The following is a 20,842-nucleotide window of genomic DNA, read 5'->3' as shown; positions in this document are numbered from 1 at the left end:
TTTATGGACCGATTCTACAAACCATTACACACACGTGAATAACTGTATTCACCTATGTGAAATTACTGGCAGGTGTTAGCAGGATTGGGCCTTTAAAGCGTGTTTCCATAATCTGTGTTTTCCAAGGGGTACAGTACATGATGTTGCTCAATAACGTGAGACTGTCTGATAGAAAACTACGTGTGCTGTAGCAAGTTAAGGGTGCTGCAGACACAAGGAGAGAGAATCATCATTACTGAATTTCCATGGTCTGGGCTAAATTTGATGTCGCTCATACTTTTCACGATATATCCTCTTCTATTTTCTTTATTTAATTAATTTGTTAGCATTGGATACAGCAAGCCACACCAGACCCTGAAATCCAAATTGCTTTGAACTTCAGAGGATTGTTTGGATCTGAGACCTTCGATCCAAACTGCCTGTTTTGGGTCTGGACCTATTCCAGAACTGGACCAGGCCTATGTTCTGCTTCCGTTTTGTATCTATTTGAAATCTCACGAAAAAGGTGGCTCTTGTGGGTTTTTGGCCAAGGAGAAGACAATGCTGGAGAAGACAATGCACAAAGTATTAGACACAAGAAAGGAATTTTCAAGGTACGATAGTCCGGCATATAGTTTACTATAAAACTGAACACATAAATCCTCCTTACCGCTTTGAAGATTTCTATACAGTGGTTGGGAATTATTTTATCTATTGCCAAGGCGATAGCTCTTGTTTTACTATTTAATGCTTACAAACCTTTAACAAATGTCAAAGCAAGAAAAAAATACTTTTCCCTTTTTATGATGCTAACCATGAAACCGTCCAATTGACAAACCATTTCCAGCTGTATGGCCTACACCAGGAAAGACAAACACCCAGCATATATACCCATAATTGCATATTTCCAGCAGAGCACAGCAGAAAAGAAAACACTTAATATGACTCTGGGTAATTATATTTCACTAAGTGGTTCACCGAACATGCATACCCATTGTATCCATAAACCAACAGATATTTTTGAATCACAATAGAGAAACATGCAAAATGTTACAGGAAGTTCCCAGTGTAAGTAAATAAAATAATCTAGGACATCCCATAATTTATACCAGGCCACATTTCTTCATGCAAAAGGCACTTGTAGGCACAGCAAAGATATCATTGCACCATCAACACCTCGGGTCATTTATTATCACTTTATGAAGAGGCTGGCTAGAGATGTCCCAGTTGTAGACATGTAACAAAGCCATTATAAAGTTGTCTGTCCAGACCAAGCCTTGAGTAGACACACACACAATATAAATCACTCTCCTCTTCACTAGCGCAGACAAGCTCATCTCATAACTGCTCTTCTGCCAATTATGGCAGGTTTACAGTCCCGTAACTCAAACAGCACAGTGCTTTATGCAGTTGTGTGCACCAAGTATCTACGTCTGTACAGTTAATTCCAAGCTTCGAGTGCAGAACTGTATTCCAAAAGTTATCTTTTTGGAAAGCAGATGGAAAGACAAGGCCTCTAGCTCGCCAGGGAGATGGTTTCTGTGTGTGCACCTCAACGAGCAATGAAAACCAGCTGATGTTCGGAGCCATGAATCCACATTGCAATGAGGAATCCCATTTGTAGCAATGAATCTTACTTACATAGTCACTTGCTGATGAAGTGATAAGAGACAAATGGTATAACTCTTCTGAATAGTCAGGCCTTGTCCTGTAGTATCTCTGATTGTAGCTGAACATTTAAATTCAGCCAGCAAGATGAACTTTGGAAATGGTATACAGGCCTGATCCAAAGTCCATTAAAATCAATGGAGCAGCTCCTCATCAGGTGTCATCTACTTTTAATAACCAAAACAAAATAGAAAGCCTAAGAAAATGTTTCGCTCTGTTTCTGCTTATAAACTGAAATTTATGCTCTCGAGAAAGAAAACTGCCTACTTGTCTCCATAGTTGGTATGCCAACTTTGGACAACAAAGAAAAAAGGGAACATGAAATGATTTAATGAGCTCATTTTATTTTCCCTGGAATAATGTTTGTAAAGGTTCTGCTACAGGCAGCTCACATGTTTCAATGAAACCTGTTCTGTGATATTCATAGAAAAGCAATCTCCAACTACATTGCAGCTTCACAAAGTTGTACTTTACCACTCTGATAATCATTAATGAACCACCTAGGGAAAGATTTACAAACACAACTAGTTTCTTTAATTATTAGCGGTGTATTTTTCATTCAGTAATTCTTCTTCTGACCTCGCTGATATTTGGGGCTAGAACCTCAGTTGGTATAAATCAGCTTAACTCTTGACTTCAATGGAGCTACATCAATTGACACGAGCTGTGAGGGTTGTGGCTCTGAGAATCCACATACTAATAAGGCGAAATTCATACCTGGTATAAGGGATGCAGCTCCGTTAAGGTCTGATTTTGGCCTATTGCAATTTTAAAGCTCTCCAGTATGGATCAGATTCTGAAGTAAGATTCAAATGATGCATCAGTTTCCAACTGATAATTTTTTAGAGACATAAAAGGAAGTTATCGACAGAGATGACTGGCTGAATTCAAAATATTCAGTGGACTCAGCAAATTTCTTTCCTACATGAACAGATCAGGCCAAGACCCTCCTTGTTGAAAGTTCGGTCCTAAACCACTATCAGCTCAGTTAAATAACGTATTACGTGAGCATCTTTTCATGGATTTTTTTTTCGGCCCAAAAGTCAGATCGTATTGGTTCTCCTAGTGTAAGTACAGTATTAGGAATGAATTCATTGCAGCCCCAAACATATCCAAAACTAAGACACAGCTATGGAAGAAAGAGGAGTTAGAAGAGTATTTTAAGTATCCAAAATTTAATTGAGCACACTTGGCTTTGGAATGAGTAGGTTGGTACCACTTGCTCTTTCCAATATTACTATCCCAGAATGCTCTTCTGACTCAAATGTTTCATAGCTCTGCTGTTGTCCAGGTTGTGGAGAAAAACCAGAACAATTTAGGGTGTTGGTATACTGACTCCTTTTGCACTCTGTTTTGTAAGCCAGAATTATAGATGTTTTTTTCTCATATTTTGTCACTGTAACATTACACTGGTTGGTATGTACCAGGAAAATATATCCGTGCCAGGCAACCATGGAGCAATATGTGGGCAACATGTAATAACTAGCCATAAAGTTGTATGCCAAATATATGCATTGGTAAACACAGTCTTGTCCTGATACAAGCTATGTATGTCCTGCAGAATATGCTTAGCATCTCAATCAGCAAGAGCTGTCGAAATGATGGTATATAGGCCACATAAGCCCAGAAATGGGCAAAAGGCATCACTCATTATTCTGTCAAGGACTCCACGTGCCAGTCTATGCAAACTGATTTGCAATCAATTGCAAGTGATTACACATTGTTTCTCATCGATTGGCACAAGGAATCCTTGAGAGAATAATGAGCTGCAGCTGATGACAATCAGAGTCTACTGTCTCGTTGCAAGTTTGATTGCACATCCTTCCACGGATGCAATTGAACACTTACCACTGCAAAGCACAGACAGGAAAAAAAGAAAGGAAGAGAGGGCAAGTGAAATGTTAAAGCCTCTTCAAATCAAAATGACAGGTTGAAAGTTCCTAAATATAACACTGCAAGGATAACCTCTTTGCTTTGGATCGGAAATGAGATCCGCAGGCCCAATATTTCAGAAAATAGTAGCTGGGATCACAGGAAAAAGACTGTGGCCAACTATCTCCAAATTTTGATCCTATCCTGGATGGTGAAATCTGCTCCTTTCTCCTGAGTTACTATGATGTGATCAAAAGATGCCAGGTATACTGAAAGGCCTACTATTGTTTTGGCCTGATTTGTGCATGGAATGATGTATACCTGATTTACAAAGAGTGGGTTATGTATTCACCTAATAGGATAGGTATCAGTAGCTGTATCCATGGGCCACATCTAGCTTGGTGCAATGGAAGTATGATGAATGAAAATGATGGATTTCTTTCATAGGGATTTTATCTTGGGTCCTTACACACAAGCCTGGAAAGATAAATAGGCTCCACGGCTCCTCGTCACTCCCGCAAGATGGGGAAAAGGGTGGAGTGAACTGGTTTGGCATGCTGTCTGTATTTCAGGGTGGAAGTTGAGAGGAAATATGGTTAAGGCAGTAGACTGGGACTAAAGAGATTAATTACATTTCTGAGTCCACCGCAGACTTCCAGTGTGACCAAGGGCAAATCATTTAATCTCTCTGTGCCTCAGTCCCCCATCGGTAAAACAGGGATAATAACCATCCATTGTATGTTTGTCTATTTAGATTATACAACTCTTTGGTGTATGGGTGGTCTCTTCTTATGTGTTTGTACAATGAATAATACAACGATCTTGGCTGTGACCTCTAGGTGCTATTGTAATGCAAATAAATAATAAAAGTAATCGGGAAGACTATGAGTAGATAAAGAAAAAAATTACACTCTTGGGTGGCACGCAGAAGCTCAGTTTGCCACCTGAAGGCTTTCCCCCTCCCAGCTTCCCCACTGGCTGTTGAAATTAAATGTGGGTTGGTGTCATTTCTGGGCCTGTGTTTCCTAACATCTAGAAACCTCCCCTGGCGTTCCACAATTTCCTCATTAGTAAAACACAAGAAGGCAACTCCAGGACTGACCATATGCATTGCAACAAAGTTAACAAGAAGAAAATATTATTCCACTTCTGGTTCCCTGCAACGATTTTTGCATACTCTAAATCCCTTCTCTTTATTCTATAACAACTTTAAAAAAAAGATGCTTTGCTGTGGAGACATGCAGGATCCTTCAATATCTGTGCAGAATAGCCCCTCCTGTTGTACATCATTTCAGAGTCTAGGACCCTACATTGCATTAATTTTCTTTTCTCCTCTCCCCGCCCTATACCCACAAAAAGAGTTTGTAGGGATCACTCTCTACGTGCCCTTAAAAATTTTGCACCAAAACCTGGTCCCACTGGAATCAATGGGAGTTTTGCCATTGGCTACAATGGAGCCAGGATCTGGTCCTCTGATCGCCAGTTCCTGCTGATTCCATGTAAATTGTTCTTGCTGCCTCTCTGAGGAACCCAGAGAAGCTGGAAGAGGAGAAGGCTTGTCCATCCTCTGGGGACCAGTTTAGGGTTCATCCCGATAGCATGTTCTCTCATGATTTGCCCAGTCCAGCTTTGACTGTCTCAGGCAATGGGGCTTCTCCTTCTCCCTTTGGGAGCTCAGTCTGAAAGGTACAACATACCAAAAGGTGCAAAATGTTGTATTTGAGGCAATGTGGTTGAGTGGCTAGAACACTTAACTGAGAGATTAACAATTGGGTTCTATTCCCAGCTCTGGCACTGACCTGCTGTGTAAGCCCTTCACCTTGATTCTGCGTCCTTTGGCTCAGGTAGTAAGTTTTGGCTTGTTTTCATTGTTTTGGCTTGACAGGTCCTGGATTCAATTCCTGTTGCCAACAAGCCACCCAGAGACTATTGTCTTGAACTAGCTTTCCTAAAGTTGGAGGTAAGACTGGATCATCTAATGATCTCTTCTGGCCTTAAAATCTAAGAATTGTCATCGCTCGGTGTTGTGAGAGCTCTAAGGCGGCAGCTTCAGGGCAGTCTGTATGATCGGGCTAGCATAGCCACAGATTTAATTTAACAGGCAACTCTGCCCTGCTCAGAGTGCTGTCCCAAGAAGGGCCACTTTCTCTTTCTGCCTTTTCCCACTCTTCGCAATAAGCATAGCTGTCAATGAAGAGCCATTACGTTTAAAAAAAAAAAAAAAAAGTCTCTTCCAACAAATGACACCAAACATGACTTAGCCCTCTCCTTCACTGAGAAATGTTGAGTAGAATTTTACTGGTTTGTAAGTACAGCATACAGTGTACTTGGACTCCAAACTGTAAATCAATATCTGTAGCTGAAAGGTGACATTTCAACAGCGGTGGCATGCTGGAGCCTGTCAGTATCTTTTTTCTTTCTTTCTTTCGTATCGGGTTATACATTTCTTAAATAAATGATGACCACACTTCCTATATATAAAATTCTCACAGCAAAATGACTGTCCAAGTATTATTATATCAACTACAATTGGTTAATAACATAGTAAAAGCATTCTGACTGGTTAATAACTTAGATTGGTTAATAATTAAATTACACGGTGTTTTAATATCATGTGCTGCAAAGAGTCGCAGGCGTCACATTAAAGAGCCACTTGCTACTGGCAAGCCTCAGTCTGAGTATCGCTGATGTGTATATACACACACACACACACATACTGTCACATACTCTGTGTGTGTGTTTATATATGTGTATCGCTGATGTGTATATACACACATACACACACACAAACAGTAAGAGCAAAGACAGTAGACACTAAGCATAATGAGCATTGGGAAAAATGGACCTTTATAGACTTATTAACCATTGCCATAATGTAAATAGAGTGAAGGAGCAGTATGGGTTTTAATTAGGGATTGTCACACCATGGCTTTAAATTATGAGCTTTTAAAGTACAGTTGCTGTCTCAGCTCCAGAGTGGTGAAAGGATAGGCAAAGAGATGTTGAAGAACCAAAAGCTGCAGGACAAGGAGGTGACAGGAGAAAGGGTCTTCTGGAGAGGGGAAGCTGAAACAAGAGAGCAAGGAGCCTCAGCAGGAAAACTGGAAGAGAAGGAGGTGAAGGCAGAGAGAAGGGAACATGCAGGAAAGGGTGTTCTAGGGGGGAAGAGGCTGCAGGAGAGAGAACTAAGAGAAGCCAAGCGCTTCAATAAAAGGAATTGCAACAAGAATGGCTCAGGATCTGTGGAGAAGGTGGTCTTCTTGTTTCTCCTGCTCCGTGTTTTGCTTCCAACTGGGATATGTTTGGGTTTTTTGAAACCCAAACATTATTTTGAAACCCTCTTAATATATTTTATGAGCCAAGCAATGGACTCAACTGTCAGGAAACAGCATGCCTAATAAATTACTCATGCAAAGATGTTCAAGCAATGACAAACACAGTTACTGTAATTGAATGTGCAAACGAGGCATTCAGTTGCATGCACATTTTTGCGCACACAATTAGACAAGCATTTTTCTGGTGTCTATATATATATCAACAAGGACTTGAAGAAAAAAGAATATTTAGGAGATATAGAACACTGTACATTTTTAAAGTGCTTTAAAAACATTAGCTGATTAATCTTCACAGCACATCTGGGTGGTAGAGTAAAAAGTGATTCCAGATTTCATGGCTTGATAACAGAGATATGAAAGTGGATTGAAAATTAAATAAATGAGAAATATGGAAAAGACAAATTAAATGAATTGGGGAAGTGTTCTAATATTTTACATTGCCTACAAACAAGATATTCTGGAAATCAAGAAATTGGTGGTTTATTAATCTACAGTAATAGGTTTTGAGAGAAAGAAAGTTGTGTTTATGACTTTGGCCTCTTAGATGTTGCAGCATCCTTTTAATTTAATTATAGCCCAACAATTCACCAGTACCCAGTAACAGAGCGAGCCATCTTATTAAGAGCGGACAATTTTCAGTCTTACCAGTGTCTTCAGCATAATTAAAGAACCTTTATTTTAGCAGACCACAAGGAAGCTGGCAAGGTGATTTCATACAACGGAATGGTTGGAGTTATCAATAGGGTAATTTACAATAATTCTACTTGCAAATTGTACAGCATCCCCCTAACAATAAATGTAAAATCCTGGACAGATATTTGATGACCCAGTCTTGAGTAATGAAATGTAATTAACTTGTATCTAATTCCAGATTCTGGCACCCGCCATTCTAGCCTTTCTCAGCAGTTCTTGTTGGCAATGCAGAAAGAAGATGCTGCCCAGGCTGTCTCTGCTGGGAAAGCTTTGTGTTGTACAAGGCTGCAGGAGACTTTTAGAACAGGATTGTGGCATGCCCCACATGCCCAGACAGGGGAATAACAAAGCATCCCTTGTGCTCATCTGCAGGCATGGGTTACAGTTTAGTGAGGAAAGCACCCTCTGCAGGCTGATATCCCTCGCCTGTGCAGATGGATGGGGATTATTCAAGGCAGTGGAGTGATCAGAGCTTTGACTCTGCCCTTCCCCCAATACTCCATTGGGCACAGCTGGTGCCAGGTAAAGATACAAATTATTCCCCCCACGATGGTGACATTCTGAGTCTCATTTCTGTCCCTGGTCCACTCCTGGGGCAGGGCAACTGCGCCTAACTCTGATTTACTGGTAAACCCAAAGTCTAGACCTCAAATTTGAAAAAGGAAAGGTGGGGAAGGAGTTAGGAAATCTGTACAGGGCCAGAACTCAAGGATTTTAGAATCCTAAAGAACTCAGATCTAGAATCCAAATGGCTCAGAATGCAACAGCTTGACTTCATATGCAGGATCCTTTAGTTTTTAGACAAAATCAATATTACTCAGTATGCCCTGACAAGAAGTTCCATGTTATAGTTTGTATTGATTTTCAAAGTCTATTCTTTTACAAATTTCTTTGTACACCTTTTAAGGAAAAGTGAGGGACAGGCAGGATGATTGAGGTAATCAGAACTAGTATATTGGGTCCTTTAACCTCTCAGCTACTGGTTTAAATCAAGGTGAACTGACTCGGAAGTAATCAAAACTATTTTACTAGGTATGTTTTGAATCCACTTTGTTTAAATGCAGCAGACACAAGGAGCAGCTAGAAGTTTCCCTGAAGGCATATAGATTTCAGGTATATAAGTGGACTTTCTTTAGTTGTTTGGAAACAAAAGCACCTCTTCTCCCCAAGTGGCTGAATCCGGCATAGAGGTGGAGAAGTGCTATATGACAAAGGGAAAGATGGCATTAGACAAGTACGTCTCAGCAGACAGGCCAAGAACACAAGGACCATGGGACATGGCCTGAAGGTTGTCCCTCTACGTCAGGGAGGAGCAATGTTGATGAGACAGTAAGGAATACCAGTGTCACTTATGTATGTAATTCAAGTTATGTAACTCTGCATGAATATAAGGTATAATCTAAGTATAAAAAGCAATCAGGAGGACACATTTTACAAGGCCTTTTAAATTCACACGCACAAATTGTTGTTGTTGCTGTTGTAAATGTCCCTGCACTGCATTTTCTCTTGAATGGGTGTATATATGCATATCAAAGCAATTAAGAAAGTACATTTTCCATATTCAGCTTTGATGGCATCACTATAGAATGACACATTTTAGTTAAAATGGCTTGTGAATAAATATTTTTGCAGGCATCACATAGCAAGCTGATGTATAATCTGTGCATAGTAAAAGAACTCACAACTGATACACATTGTAGCACATAGGCTGCATATAAATAATTAGGTCAGTGTTAAAACTAAAGGCAGAAGGGCCAGAAAAAGAAAAGATTCAGCCACCAAATAGAGCATGGGATGTATCATGATCCTATATTCAGTTTTGAGCTGTTCAGATTGGAAGTTCTGTGCAGAGGTGATCTGTGATACATTACAAGGATGTGATCTGGCATTTGGTGGTAGGTCAGAGCAGACTGTCTATACTAAGATAGGTATATGGATGACCTCTTTTAGCTATAGACAAGGGGGGAAACTATATAAGCCCTATTGACAGTATAAGTATAGTTAGTTTCAGTGCAGACTGATCATTAGAATTTTTGCATATTCATCAGAGTCTCTTGGGAAGAGTGACACTTAGAATCTTAGTTGCAATTATTTGTTTTGGAAATTAAGTTATGTGTTAAAGAACATAGGCACCCTGGGACTTTTAGCTGTAACAGCTACTTAGGTTTCACTAAACCAAGGGAATAAGTGATTCAAGTGGAACTGAGATGAGAGATTCTGACTCACATCCCTTCTCTACTGCCTGCAATATACGAGGTCTTGAAAGACCTTCTATATTATCAACAGGGGATAGAGGTACAATGATTTTCCTAGTCTATGTATGCTGATTAGGGCTGGCTGGAAAACAACAATTCTGTTTCACACAAAAAAAGAAATTGAGGTTTTAAAATTTGTTTTTATTGTGATGTGGAACAAAACAGAAACCTTTTGAATGTTGTGTGAAAAATACAAGAGTGTGAGGCCTGCCTGAGAATAGCCAGGTTATTGGGGCACTCACCTGGGATGTAAAGAGGCCCAGGTTCAAGTCTCTTCTCAGTCCCTCAAAATAGGGATTTGAATGTTGGTCTCAAATTCTAGATGAGTGCCCTAATCCTCTGACTATTCTAGGTGGCTCACTCTTGTTCCAACCTTCACAAAATTTCAGCCTGTACCTTAGAAACCAAGATGTGTTTTGCAAACATTTTGGTTTCAACAAAACAGAATTTTTTGCCAGAAAACAGTTTAGTCAAAAATTAGTTGACCACTTTACCAGTACATTCTAGTCCACTCTTTAGTATTGTCCTTGTGGCTTCAGCGGACCAATGTCCAAAACAGCAATAACCAACAGCCAGAGAAACTCCAGCTCTAGTTACTATGGTGAAGTGTATTTATGCTAGCCTGGCTATGCTCCATATCTGGCTGTATGAGGATGCCTACTGACTGGAATAGGAGAGCACCTCCAAACAGGCTCCTCTGAGAGCACTTTTACTGTGTGTGAGATGCACAGTTTTGAGCACCTCATGACAGGAAGCAGGTCAATCTTTACCTTCCCAATATCTTTGACAAATCAATGTGCACAGCGGTCACTCCTCTGAAGTACTTGACAATGGCGGCTTTCAGTCTTTGACTATAGGAAAGTGGGTAATGGAAGTTATGTAAATCATGGAATTTGTGTTCCCTTCCTGCATAGTGAAATTTGTGCTCTGCATGTTTTAGGGAACTTAGGTCTTAGCCATATTTTTGCACCTGTGCACATCGTAAGAATTATGTTACAAACATGTTGTTGAATTTTTATTACACACATTGAAGATTTTGCTGTAGTTGCAGCTCTAATATCCATTAAGGAGCTTGCATATGCCATGCAACTTGCATTATGCAGGCATGATATGGAATTTGTGTTGGAGTTTGCATCTCATGCACATTGTGAAACTTGTGCTTTGAGCATGTTCTCTCCGTCTAGCTATCTCCCTGTCTATTGTATTCAATTTTTACCCATCACTGTGGCATCTAAATACCACTGGAGAAGGTGCCATGAGTATCCTGGCACTTGTGTATGCCATGAAATTTGTGCTCACATAGTACAATTTATTAGGGAAGAGGAAAGGAGAAGGGAGTGGTGTGCATGTGTGATGGAGTTGGTGTTGGGCAGATGTGTTCAGAAATTTGGTTTTGTGTAGTCCAAACTTGCATGTTTTCCATTTCTCAGTCATCACACTTTACTGAAGAAGTAATTGTGTCACTCAGAAGGGTCTTCATTATTTCTCCATTTCAGTTTTCCTCTTGGCTTCAACAGTTGAGATGTGGAGAAAGGTTTTGTTTGTTTAAGCACAGGACTGGGAGTCAGTGGAGTCTAGATTTTTTGCCAGAAATTTCCTGTGCTATTTTTGAGGAGCCAGTTAGCCTGGCTGTGGCAGTTTCCATACCTGTAAAATGCTGGGGAGATACTGATACTTACCGTCCTTGGCTAAGCACTCTCAAGACTTCAGGAGACAAGCTCAATGTAGGTACCTGGTTTTGCTTTTTTAACCATCTTGGCATTTTTCTAGAGGCAGCACATTCAATTTGTAAATCTAGGGCCAGGCTCTGGATCTCCACTAGCAAGAGCTGATGTAAAACTGTCGGCCAGCTGTCCCAAATCGGTCATCTAAAACATGCGGACATTCTCATCCTGCCAAGTCTTTTCTAGAGCTCACAGTTAATGCCTGTGATTCAGTGGAATGATGCTCAACGTGATGTCACCAGGGCCAGCTCCAGGCACCAGCGAAGGAAGCAGCTGCCTGGGGCGGACAATAGAAAGGGGCAGCACTCCGTCCGTTATTGGGGCGGCACATCTGGGTCTGTGGTAATTCGGCGGCCAGTCGATCAGTCCCTCTCTTGTTCTTCGGTGGCATTTAGGCGGCAGCTCAATCAAATTTTTCTTTTTTCTCTTTTTTTATTCACAGCTTGTGGTGGCAAAACAGCTGGAGCCGGCCCTGGATGTCACCAGACCTAACCTTCCCGGGGTTAAATTTAATTGTTAGGTCAGATTAATTAAAACATTCTGTTTTCAGTGAAACATTTTGTGCACGTGTGTTGGTTTTTTTCCTGCAGCAAACCCCCTCCATAACATGAGATTATACACTGGTCTTGCTACATGTGGGCTTTTCATTGTACATAGTCAACCCACATTATTACAAACCCTGAAACCAGTGTTTTCCCTCTTGAAGGGGGTGTTTGCAGGAGGTTATGATTATAACTGTTTTAATATGTAACCTTTTATTGTAAACAATTCACTCACAATAGGTCTATCTTTTGTTTGCCACAAAGTTATACATTAGATCTGGATTAATGATTGACTTGGCTGTATGGTAATTTATTGCTCTCAGTCTATGTAGGTACAATATGATCATTCCGTTTTCTATAGATTTTTTTTTAATGTAACCTAATTATAAAAACCCTCCGCCCTGTAAAAATGTTATTTGCTTCTGGCTTTCATATGCATGTTTGGATGAAAGACGAGCAAAATTAAATAATGACTAGCACTTGGCCTTTCTAACCGCACATTATGCTGCTCTGCTATTTGTATTTTTCCTTAAATATTCATTGTTTTCATACTACATTCTGAAACCTTTCCTTCCCTGTTGCGTAGAGTATTTTCTCATCTCAGCGTGCAGAGATTTATGTGCATAATCCCCATGAACTTGAATGGGAATCCGGCGTCATAGAGACACACACATCTGGCTTGGAGAGGAGGGAGTAAGAATTCTGTGTTGGCTACTCAGACATGTATGTGCCTGCTTGCTTTGCCTGCAGCAAGTGGGTGGGGGAGAGGGCGGAGTCAAGCCAATGCACCAGCCAGCACAGCTGAGCCAACACAGGGATGGAGTATTTACTACTGCTGTGGAGAAGGGAGGGAGCAGGGACCGTATTGTGGCCGTCCTTTCCTGGGATAGGCATGCTACCTGCTACTCTTTACATTGAGTTGTGTCCTTGTGGCACAATCTAGCCCACTGAGAAAAGAAGACAGAATTCCCTCTGTATGCAACAAATTTTCTACTAGTACATATTCAAAAGCTTACTGGAATAATTAAGAGCACAAGCACATGGAGCATTTACTCTGCTGTAATATAGTGAAAAACCCTGGAAAGGGAATGGTGGAAAATACTGATTTTTTCCCATCAGAATGAGAAATTGTTCTAAATGGGAAATGGAAACTGATAGCAAATAATGACATTGGCACGCTTTTATATCCTCTGCATCTATTCATTTCCATGAGAAGAATTGCATAAAGTAATAATATGAAAACTAGAACTGCTGGTTGCAGAATTATGCTGCTGAGAGGCCAATAAAGCTACAGAGCAGTGCTTTTCACTCTTGTTGACAGAGGCCAGTCATAACACTCTCCAGGTATCACAGCCCTGAATTTGTGCCTCAAGCTGTCAACGGAAGCAGTAGCAGCAAAATGATAATAAACTGACTTAGTGCTCATAGTGCCCCAACATACTTGCCCTCTGTAATAGTGAAGCCAATACACATTCAGAGCCTCTAGACTAGTCCTGCATTTGGAGCTCCAGATGCAGGGCAGCTAGATTCACATCTCAATCACTCCAAAGCATTTGTCAGGAAGAAAAAAAAATGCTGGGTGAAATCCTATCCCCATTGAAATAAATGGCAAAATTCCCATTGACATTAATATGCTCAGACTTTCAACCCCACACTACTTCCCTCATCCTAATCCAGCCCCCCTTCTTCCCACAGGTTCTGGAAGCAATGCAGTAAAAGTGTAAGAAATCAGTTCTGTTTAACTGTGCTATCTGGGCAAACATAAAATTAACATAAAGTGAACCTATGCTGTGGCAGGAATCCTGCATACAAATATTTGATCAGTTACCGAGGTGAACATACAGCTGTCACCTCCAGGCAATATAAAAGGCCAATTTTTCAAAGTTTTCTGTACAAGTCTGCACGTGGAGATTTGCACAAACATTAATCTGTGTTTGTGTACTCAGTCCCATACATTACTTCTGTCCCTATTTATATATATGCAAAATAATTGATTCTTTTTTCACCATATCCTTCCAAAAGTCTCTCCTGTTCTAGTGTATTACAATGTACTTTAAAATGTCCCCATTTTTGCTTCCCAAATAAAGTATATCACTTTTGCTGACCAAAGCCAGGTCAGTCAATGGTGTATGAAGAAGGAGAGAGAACTGTGCATTTATGAGAGATAACTGTGTAACTAAATTACAATTTAGAGAGAGCAGTTAGAGTTAGGTACCAGATAACAGCAATCTATCCATTGATGTGCTCAGGGGGAAAATGTGAAGCTTCTACATCCAGGAATTTTACACTAAAACAAGGACTTCTAAGAGACTTCAGGACAGAGAGAAGACTTTCAACACAGCAACTATAACTGATAGAGCTGGATTATCTGCCGTGGTATAGCTGCTTTGTGCTCTACAGGAGCAGGCTGTCACATGAGATTGCTGGTACTTTGAGCTCAAGACACCATCAGAACCTTCCTCACAGAATTTCATCACAGTTCCAGTGGCACCAGTAAGTGCAGGGTTGGTGACTATCAATAATGTTGAAAAGAAGTTAAGACTAAAAATGGGTGGGACGCAGCATTCCCGTCCTGCAATAATTTTTGCAATTTCAAAAAATTTCCCATCCCAAATCAGGATGAAGATTTGAAACCTTAATATTTGTGAACTGAAAAAAAGGGCCGGTCGGTTGAAACATTTTGATTTGATTTTTCCCTTTTTAAAAAACATAATTGATAGTAAAATCAATTTAAATTTTGAAATGAAAAATGGAATTTCATGTCAAAACAGGACATCTGGATGATTCCTAACCTTTTTTTTTTTTAATTCAAATGGGAAATTTTGTCAGATCCACCAACCCCTTTTCCATGAACAGTTTCAACTAATTGGTATTTTCCAATGGAAAAATGTTTTATTGAAAAATTCCTGACCAACTCTAGTCAAAACTCTCCATACAGTTTTTGTTTGAGTTTTTAGTGGGCAGTTCAGCTCTTTGTTTTATGAATCTAAGACAGTTCCCACCATGGATGTCTCTTGTATTATGCCTTTTTTAATATTGATAAACAGCTTTCTGATTGGCTGGCAAGTTTTCTGTTAGAGGTCCAATCATTTAGTCTAGATATAAACTTGCACAGAAAACTCAGGAGCTCTCTGAAATTGGAAATTTGTATCTCATGGAGGGAGGGGGGAAGGGCACAGTGTATTCTACAAGCAAGTTGTGTCCCTTGCTTCTTTAGTTCTATTAATCATCATTTCAGCACCTGCCGTGATATCAGTAAAATGGCATCAGTTATATCAAGCATTAAATAATGTTATTTCCATATCAAAGAGTGTGGAACACGGGGAGACAATCACCCTTTCAGTTAGTTACTAATAGAAATTCAGAAATAAATCCTCTCTAAATACAGTCATTAACCACTCAGCAATGTTTAGATGATAGTGCCTGGAAAACTAATGATGCATCTGATCATTTTGATGCATGTAAAGGGGTAAAATTGTAAAATGTAAATGGTAAACTGAGGCCTTCAGCCTACAATCAGATCTACACAAGTGCAAAGGTCCAATTACAGGACTGGGGCATATGACTGTAGCCTCTTTGGGGCGGGGACCATATATTCATATTCATAAAAACATAGTGTTTTTAGAGCAGCTTGCAAAATGGGGCCCTGATATTGACTGGGGCCTCTGATCACTACTGTAGTGTGATGTAATGATATCAGAAGGCTCACAACTAGGTTTAAAGGAGGATAGGTCCAGATCCTACTAGCTGGTGACTGTTCCGTGCAAGTTGCTGACTGCTATTAGTTCCCAATGAATGTTATGGGAGTTGAGAACACTCAGCATCTCACAGAAGGAGCTGATCTCCTTGCAGGATGGGAGCCTCGGACAAGATTTTCAAAAATAGAAGCCCAAAGCTAGACTACTATGTCGTTGCCTGATTTTCAAAAGTGTTGAGTTCACATCGGCTTCAGTGGGAGCTGCTGGGTACTCAGCACTTCTGAAAGCCAGGCCACTCATTTAAGAGCCTAAATATAGACTTAGGGATCTAATTTTAAACTCGCATTTTTTAAAATCTTGGCCTTAATTGCTACATACATTTATTTCTATGTGTGGAGATATGGACATGCAATTCCCCACAAACGCCTGATCCTGTGAGGGGCTGAGCTTCAACTCTCGTTCATCCCTTTGCTCCCATATTTGGAAGAGAGCTGAAATCAATGGGAGTGGAGGAGAGTCAGCATCTTACCTGATCAGAGTCATGGCATAAATCCTGAAAATGGGACATTGGGAGATGTACAGTCTGTTTCATGTACCACATGCTGGGTAACAACAGGAAAGGAATCCATGCTTGTAAAACTAAACTGACTCATTATTAAAAGAGATGCTGCAACTGCCATGACCATTTTAGCCAAATGCCCACAGACTGACTTCCTGGTGCCGCTTCCAAATTCTTCCCTCCTGCAACCAGTGCTCCTCCCTCCAAGTTCCATGCAGGTAGCTACACTATCTATTCCACCATTGAAAAGAATTCAAGTTTAATATGGATGCAAAGGCCCGCTTGTCTGCAGCCGCAGAGATATTTTCTGTGGAAAGGGCTAACATTGTGAGTCTGATTCTGCACTATGTCACTCCAGTTTTACGCTTGTATCATTCTGTTGAAATCAGCTATATTAGTGTAAAGCTGGAGATGGAGTAACAGTTAGGAATCAGTCCCTCAATATGTAAGTTTCTTTAGCCCCAATAAGCCTAACGTTTTAACTTCATCCCTTCAAATAAGGACATGTTTTCACAGCTAATTGTTATTTTAATAGAGTTTCTAGGATATGCTGAAAATGCTCCACCTTTAAAAACACCAGCTGGGGTTGAGGACCTGTCAAAAACCTCTCCTAAAATGTGAGACTTACTCATCTTCATTTCCTGAAAGGTCCAGCTTTCCTAGTCATAATGAGACTATACCCATTGTAACGTGTCCTCCCAGAGCCTCGAAAAGGCTTCTTAGAAATAAAACTTCCCATGATAACATTATCATGATGGTGATTTGAGTCATTTTTGTGGATCTTTGTATAGCACCTGTAGAATTTCTTCCTGTGTTTTGAGCTCAATCCAGCTCCCATTAAAGCCAATAAGAGTTTTTTCACTGACTTCAAAGAGAGCAAGATAGGGCCCTTAATAAGGAGCATTCATTTTGGGGAAAATATGTTCTCTTTACAAGTATGTACATGTTTCTAGTCTTACAGCTTTGCTGAAGGGGATTACAGGCTATATACTGTGTGTATGAGTCATGCTGATGAATCAGAGTTTTTCCTAGTTTTCAAACTGTGGTTTTCTTTGTAATAAAGAATACATTGTCCTTTCACAGCCAAAACTACACAATCACATCACTTTCACAGACTGACTAAAGGAAGACAATATCTATGGACTTTTTGTCTCATGAAAATCAAAAAGGGGCAACATTAGAACAACATTTTTTGCCTGAATTGGCTACTTTGAAAACAGACAGTGTGAGTGAATGTGACAGGTTTAATTTTCATTCAATAGTTGCAAGATCCAGAAACAAACAAGCAGCTAGGTAAATGGACAGAAAACGGACTTCTCAGACACTAAGTCCATCTTACCCAACTTTGAGCTTTCTGAAAACCATTATAGATAAAAACCAAAATAAACATATGTCCACTCTGATTCATGGGTCAGCGGTGTATGTCATCATTGAACATTTATAATGGAGTGGAATAACAATGCATTGCATTCTAAGAGACATAACCATAATTTTGTGGTATACTGAGGTTTCATTTCCAGCTTTCTTTTTTTAATAACTCTCTAGGTCTTTTTAGACTGAAAATAGTCTTGAAAATGTAAAGTGATTTACATTTAAGGCTTTTGGGTCAGGTCCTCAGCTGGTGTAAATCAATCAAGCACCCCTGAAGTTAATACAGCAATGCTGATTTACATCAGGTGGGGATCTAGGCCATTATCAAATCACTCCCCTTAGTGAAATAGTCTCCCAGGAGAAGTGATGGACACCCCATTTCTTGGAGCACATTGAAAGCTAGACTGGACACAATACTAGCAAATGCACAATAGATGACATCGGCAGGGAGATGAAGAACTTAAGGGTCCTTACCATTGCTAGATGCTGTGATATGTCGAGCTGAGTTGTTTGCAACACAAAATTAGTTTAGTACCAGCTAAGAAAAAAATTGCCAATTGCCATGATTATTAGTGAGAAAAGAGACCAGAAATAGAGGAGAAAAATCTCTGAAAAGATTTTAGAACAACAGTTTTTAGGGTGTTTGATTTACTATTCAAGTGTGCACAGCTGCTGCTAGGGGGAAAAAATCCCGGCAACATGCCAAGGAGGAGAGACAAGGGTAGAACAGCAATAAGAGAGAGAAAGATTGTTTGCAGACTAGGCTATTAAATTGACTTGGAAATAGACAACTATTTTACGCAGGGAGGAATGAAGGGAACTATTTCAGATGGATTCCCACAAACTTACAGATATGGCACTGAAATGTTGCTTATATAGCACAGTAATTGCAGTATTGGAATCCACCCCTAGTTGTTCCACAGCTCCAGTCCAGTTTTCCTCATAAGCAACATTAGCTGCATTAGCAGCATCCCTATTTGTAGCTTATTTCTCTCTCTCATCTTTCAAACAATAAGCCTGAATGGGAGATATTTAATTATTCATTTTATTGAGACTGTAGCAGTCAACACTGGCTGTCCAGAGTGGCTCAGGCTTTTTATAGGGAAATGATGCTACTGCAGCAGAAAATATGAAGCTGTGATAAATGCCACCTGATGGGAAAGGTTCAGGTACAAATCAGGAATGCTTAGCAAAAGTGGTTAGAGCAGCCCCTTCCCCACTGCTTTTCAACAGACTGAAGGAGGTTTCCCTTTGGACCCAGAGATTTTTCATCATTCAAACAGATACCGATTGACTTGGTCTTGATAACATTGATTGGCTTTTTTAGGGTGACAGTCCTATAATATATCCATTTATTCCGCTGCTCCCGCAACTGGACAGATACAATTTTATTCTGCTGCCTTTGCTGCTACTTATTCTATTCTGTCTCCTTGGCAACTTTTATTTTTGCCTACTTTTAAGCTTTCAGTAGAAATAGATTCATCTGCAGAGCAACAAGAGCATGGGTTAGATCCTCAGCCAATAGAGCTGGGCCAATTTACATCAGCTCAGGATCAGGCCTGCTTTTCCCAAGCTGTGTTCTGATTAATGCTCAGCAAGGGAGAAGGACTGGTTCTGGATTACTGGTTTGGATTACTTTGTTTATGAGACTCTCGTTTTGGTGATTAATGTCTCTGCATTAAACAAGCGTGGCTTCAAATCTGGCTTTGAAACATGGCTCTAGTAATACTGCCAGCTAATGCTCCTTCTCAGTCCAATGACTCCCTTTTTATGGAAAGTCTGAATGCTGTAACTTTTACAAGAGTCCCTACTTATCCTTATTTGCAAACACAATTTCTATTTGTTCCAACGAGAGGTGAATGCACCAGCTCAAATACTGGACAATTCTCACCAAGAAAGAAGCATTCTCAACATTGTCTTTTCAAGTAATTAACCAAACCAGCTATTTAATTCCACTGAGAGGCCCTGAGTGCAACTTTATGCTCTTCCAGAATTCATTTGGAAACTGGATTCCAATTAGATGGAACTACTTTAGCCTAATGTGTTAGCTTATGTTTTTTCCTTTCTGCTACAGTTCAGTCATGATTTATTTTTGACCTTTACATTAATGATTAAGGTGGCTATGGGTTTAACTAATGTTACTATCACAGTTTCAAACTTTTGAGTGATCATACAGAGTGAGAATCATCAATAAGTTTTTAGCAAAGTGCAAAGGTGCTTTATGGGTGCCTATAGACATTGAGAAGAATTTTCAGAAGTGTCTCAGGCCCACATAAATGTGATCAACGATTTCAATGGGAGTTAGGTGCCTAAATAATTTTGAGGGCATAAGTGACTTAGGAACATGAATCTCATTGACTTATGAAAATGTTACCCATCATCTTTCTGTCTACTGTATGGCCATGATTGCCTAAGATAAGAAATTAAAGACTTGGGTATAATTTTCAAAAGCACCTATTTGACTTTTGAAAATGGGACTTAGGCTCCTAAGTCACTTACGCACATCTGAAAAATTTACCCTATACCTATAGGTTTGCAGTACTGTATTTTGGTTCCAGGCTTGCATTTTATCATTCTTACAACTGCACTGTTGCGTGCATGATTCTTGGGAAAGAGGAACTGCATAAGACCATGTGCATTGGCCAGTCATGGATGAGTTGAAAGCTTTGCTAACAAAAAATTGCAGCATTACTCTGCAGGTGTGATTGCAGTGTTCTTATTCCAAGCCTTTACAGTGCTTTGCATCCTTAATTTAAAATACTGAATCAAATTTCTCTATTAACTAAACAATAACTGAATGATTTTACAAAGTCCTTGCCAACCTTATGATGGCAAAAGCTTGTATCTTATACCTTGTCTGGTCCACTATGCTACATCCTTGGTTGCTGATGCTGATATGGTTTAATATTGTTGTGCACTGTGTGAACTCGATTTCTTGTCTCCATGACAAGATCAACTATATTATGCTTTTCTAAACTTTATTATGGTCCCTACTAGGGGCGCAGCCTATTGTACCCTTTGAGATAACTGATACTGAGCACGTTTGTGGGACTGGCTTGCCAGCGCCATAGAATTAGAGATGTCAGAGACCTATTAGCTCATTTTGTCAATTCTTCTGCCAGTATGGTATTGTTTACAGCAACATA

Source organism: Terrapene carolina, unplaced genomic scaffold, assembly GCF_002925995.2.
Source record: "Terrapene carolina triunguis isolate 2854851 unplaced genomic scaffold, T_m_triunguis-2.0 Scaffold33911, whole genome shotgun sequence".
Taxonomy (NCBI): Eukaryota; Metazoa; Chordata; order Testudines; family Emydidae; genus Terrapene; species Terrapene triunguis.
This window is presented reverse-complemented; position numbering follows the sequence as displayed.